This window comes from Geospiza fortis, unplaced genomic scaffold (genome assembly GCF_000277835.1).
Source record: "Geospiza fortis unplaced genomic scaffold, GeoFor_1.0 scaffold39, whole genome shotgun sequence".
Taxonomy (NCBI): domain Eukaryota; kingdom Metazoa; phylum Chordata; class Aves; order Passeriformes; family Thraupidae; genus Geospiza; species Geospiza fortis.
Window position 1 is genome coordinate 83,221 of NW_005054660.1, and position 5,244 is coordinate 88,464.

The window sequence follows — 5,244 nt, forward strand, 5'->3', positions numbered from 1 at the left end:
CGTGTCCCCGCTGCTCCCGGGCACCGCCGTCACGGGCGCGGTGGCGGCCGCAAGGGGCCGTGCAATGCCCGGGACGAGGGGGGTGGCCGGGGATCCCTTTCGGCTGTCAGAACACAAAGACCTCCCCAAAAATCGCCTCCCTCGCTCCCCATCTCGGCGGCCTCGGGGCGGTGGTTGTTGCAGGATGCCGCACGGCCTCTGTGATGGTTGTAGAGGCTCAGTGCTCACATCCTCCCCACCCCTTTGTCAGAGGTGCGTGCTGGGGACGCTCAAGAGGTGAGGAGGTGACTGTAGAAAGTCCCAGATTTTTATCTCCAGACCCGATAGCGGAATCCGAGGAAACACCAATTGCTGTTTCCCTTGACCTTTGCCAGCTGGTGCAGGGAGAGGTGTGTGTTTCTGGCAGATTAAATTCCTGGGGAAGGGGTAGCATTTGAGCTTTACTAGCTGTATAATGCTGCAATCAGTGTTTTCATGCTGTAAAAACCCCTCATATTATGCCAGAGACTGTCTGAACGCAGGTGAGGGCGTTTCCTATATGAGTTTTAAAATTGGAGCTTTTGCCTGCTGAAAATTGCTGATCTGGGCCCTTGCTGCTCTCTTGGAAACTGTAAATATTTGGTATTTTATTGGCACAACCCTTCTGGCCTTGAATGCTTACCCAGCCCTCCCCTGCCACGGGACCAAGCCAAGGGAACATGCACAAACAAGAACCAGCCGAAGCCTGGGAGCTTGGGATCCTTGCTGGACCCTGCTGTGTTCTCCTAAGCTCTGTCTTAAACCCAGCAAAGTCCTAAATCAGCCCCTTAGTAACTACCTACTGCTAAACTGGTGAGAATCAGCTTATTATGGTTAAGAGGAGACTGGTTTGCCTTTGTGGATTGCTCAGACTTTCTTTGAGCCAGAAGGAAAAAAAAAATCTGAGGCTCAGAGCAGTTGAAAGAAAGCAGGATTAAAATAGCCCAGGAGGGACAGAGGGGGTGAGGGAGTTTGGTGCCGGCAACTGCAAGTGCTCCTTGTTTCTCTGTACTTTCCTCTGCCCTTTTGCTCTCTCAGCTGACTGGGCTGCAGAGCTGAGCCAGGAGGAGGAGGAGGCCTGGCAGCCCCTGCAGCTGCTTTGGGTCAGGGCTGGAATTACTCTGTTGGAGAAAGTAAATACGGCTTGTTTTTGTCTTTGAGTCATTACACAACAGGAGCAGGAAGCGATTGTTTACAATGCAGTTGGAGAGGACTGGTGGAAAACATCTCCAGCGATTCTGTACCCTCGGAATGGCTTGATTTTTAAGGCTTCAAAACTTTACAGAAATGGAACGGTTCCAAAAAAGCAGTGAAAAGGCAGAGTCAGGCTATGGCTGTTTACAAAAGGCACCCAGGCTCCAGTTTCATGGCAAGTGGCTGCCTAAGGTCTTGGGCTGCTGCTCCTCAGTGAAGATTCTGCTTTCCTCAATGCTTGTGTTCCCCCTTCTTGTATTTTTGGAATTTTTCTGTGAATTCATTATGTTTGTTCGTCTGCTTGGTCTTGGGTCTCTCCTGAGTAAAATTTCCTGATTTCTCTTCATTGCTGTTGAGGACTCGAGAAGGGGACTGGCTGGGAAACAGCAGGGCTTTGACCTGAGGTGTGTGGAGGGCACGGAGCAGTGACTCCTGCCCGTGCTGTCCCTGCTGGCAGGTGAGCTCTGTGGGCCGGCCCTTGGCAGCAGAACCTCCTGGCTGTGGGTGCAGGGGGTAAATGTGGCAGCACCCTCTCCATCCATGTGCTGAACCCAGCGGCTGAGGCGTGTTCAGATCTGTTGCAGGAGTCCAAAACAATTCCCAGAACAAAGCTGTGGTCTGTGTCAGAGGAACAGGCTGTCCTGGCAGTGGTGAGAGCGTGCAGCAGCCTGACGACACCGCTGCACTTCCCGAAAGGAACACGAGTCCTTGGGAGCATTGTCCCACTGCTCCCGAGCAGGGTTTGCATGGGGCTGGCAGTAGCTGCCAGCTGTGTCTTCAGTGCAGCACAAAACCAGCATGGTGATGGACACAGGCCTGGATCCCGGGCTGGCCGGGTGATCCAGAGCACCTTGGTCCCGTGTCCAGCAGGAACAGAGGCTGGAACGCACCTACGTGTGTCTGCTGGCTCAGCTGGAGCTCCTGGCTTGGGGACAAACACAGAGGTTTGACCTCAGCCTCTATGGACAGAGTGTTCCCATCCCAGGTTCCATCTTCTGGGAGATCTGCCCTTGGCTGTGGGGAGCCACCCCTCTTCAGAGGAAAGGCAGGGGTGGGTGTGGAGCAAATCCCCTCTTGGCTCTGGGGAAAGGAGTCCCTGGGGACTCACCCAGTGCCTGTACCCACTGAGAGACCAGCAGTGCCTGAGTTGTCTGCCTCACACATCATCCTGGGCTTATCACAACAGTTCTGCTCGTTGGGGGCTTGGAAAAACATCTGGATATTGATGTGAGGTCGGTCTGTGGGCCCTCACTGGCCCTTGGCTGGTCCTTGGGTGTCTGTGCTCTGGCAGTTGTGCTCTGAGAGCTGGGATTCCTTGAGAGGAGGATGCTGCTCCAAGCTGCTGCTTAGCTGCCTGTGTCTTGGATTAATTACTGAGGACATTCTGTGACTTGATTGGATGTGGGGGTAATTATCAGCGTTGAAGAACTGAACACGCTTCCAGAACAAAAGCCAAACTGACATGTAGACCACAAATTTTTATTTTTTTTTTATTATTATTCTTTAATATAACACAAGGTCCTGACTGGCAGCCAGGAATAATAAAATCTGTGTGTTTTGTTCATTACTTTTTTTTTCACTATAAAAGCTTCAGATCTTCCTTTGAGCCAGAAGGGTGGAGACTGGTGAATGCAGGGGCTGTCAGGGTGGTAGGCCCTTGCCACTTCTGCCATTGAGTAGCCATGGGTAAGTCATGTCCCTTGGCTTTGGTGTTCCTTCTGTGGTCAGTCCCACCCCCGATCACAGCCAGGAGAGTCACCTGGGAGGTCTCACAGTGTGTCACAGTGTGTCACCTGCTCCAGCGACGTTCTGTGCTTGACTGGCAGTGTGTAAACACCAGCAGCTCTGTCATGCTGTTGTTTGCTGCCTTTTGTCCTCAGAAGGTGCTTTAAGGCTGTGAGAGAAAATGCAGGAATGAATTCAAGACTCTGGTGTCTGGCATGTGTCCCCAGAGCAGCTGTGCATGTCCAGGCCTGTCTGTGCACAAACAGCAGGGAGCTGTGCTGGGCAAAGGCTCTTGGTGTGTGCAGGTGCACAGGGGGCTGCACCAAAATACAATCTTGCCAGCAGTGCCAGTGCTTTCTTTGAGCAGTTTGAAGTGTCCTGAGTAGCCCTGAGAAATCTGAGAGTGTTCCTGCTGTCATGGAGATGGATGGGGATGGATGGGAAGGTTGTCCAGGTGGAAGGTCACGCAGCAGGCAGAGGGAAACCCTGGCACAGCCTGCCGAGGGTACAGAGGGAACTTGCTGTTCCTTTACCAAGGATAGTGAAACTGTGATCAAATGTTGAGCAAAAAAGCAGTTCCTTATCTGAAACTGTGATGTAAATCCTCTGTTTGCCATCCTGACGTGACACAGAAGGTGCTGCCCATTTCCTCCTCATGCTCAGAGGGTGCAGTGAGTTTTAAGCTGTTTGGATGATTGGAGGTCCAGTGCTCATCCTACACGGCCCATGGCAGGGGTGGGTCACAGAATCCCAGAATGGTTTTGTTTGGAAGGGGCCTTAAAGTCCATCCCATTCCCCCCATCCAGCCTGGCCTTGGGCACTGCCAGGGATCCAGGGGCAGCCCCAGCTGCTCTGGGCACCCTGTGCCAGGGCCTGCCCACCCTCACAGGGAAGAATTCCTTCCCAATATCCCATCTAACCCTGCTCTCTGTCAGTTTAATGCCATTCTGCCTTGTCCTGTCACTCCAGTGGTACTGTACAACCAGAGGACAAGTGTCTTGACATGTATTTAGAGTTCACAGTTGTGGTGTGGCTCTGCTTGATCACGAGCTGAGCCCTTATCATGTTTTTGCCAGATGCAATTGCTCGTTCCTGGAGCCAGGCTCAAAATCATACTCCTGTTACACTTTTAAATGCTAAGAAAAATGAAGTTGTTTCCTCTTTGTGTCTTAAAATCCATTTTCAAGCTCTGCTCTGGAGCCAGGAAGATTGGGAATTTGTGCAAATGAATGCTGAGATGCTTCTGCAGTGACAGGGGCCCAAGAACCTGGCACTCCAAAATCCTCCCAGAGGCTGCACATCTGGTACTGCAGCTGTAGTGATGGGATGGAGAGTCATGAAGACAGAGCATCTACTGCTCCATGTTTATGCTGGTAATAACTTCCAGGGACAGTGGAGCTTTAGGCTCCACCTATTCTGTGATGCAGAGATAAGTGTTTATCAGTTCAAGGCATTTAAGTTCAGGGCAGTGTAGGTTTGGTCCTGAGTCATTTCTTCTGTCTGGAGCACCCAGCTTTGCAGACAGACAAATAAAATAAACCTGACAGTCAGAATCACTGTCAGGTCTCTGCAGTGCTGCTGTCCTGTGTAGCCTGGGACAAACACCCTCTGGGTGCTGAGGACACCTGCCCTGGGCACCACCTCCTTCCTTCCTTCCTGGATGTGGGAATCTCCTCTCACTCCTCCCGCCGCACCACTGGCCTGAGAAGGAGCACTGGGCAAGGACAGGTCAGGTCAGGTGCTGGGTGAGCCATACACACTCACAATTTGGGTGTTTCCTGGTGGTTAGAGGTGTCTGGCCTTAGGGTGGTGTGATATTACAGAAATAGTCATTGATGTTCATCTGGAATGACCTGCATAACTGGCCTGTGTCTCCAGCACTTGCCAGCTCATCCCACACACATCCTGATTTCAAACCATCCAATTCCTCCTCTCCTGGCAGAAAACCTCTTGGAGAGAAGGTCCATGCTCTAGCAGCACTCTGCCCTGGGACTGACCACAGCAGCTTCTTGAAGAAACATGTTCGTTTTTGCATCTGCTTCAAATTGTAGGCAGATCCCTCTCCGGGCTGGCTGGCAGGGTGTTGTGTGCAGGGCAGGGAGAAGCCACAGGGCCAGCAGCCTGCTGGAGGTGCCCGGGATGTCTGTACACTCCAGAGCTGTGGGACTCGGGGAGAGGCAGCAGCTCCTGGCTGCATTTCTGCTCTCTGCACACAGCCCTGCCCAGCTCAGCAGCTGTCGATCTGCACACTAATGACGTTTCCAGGTGATATTTGCTCTTAGTGGTGTTTTTCTGACAGCATTCCTG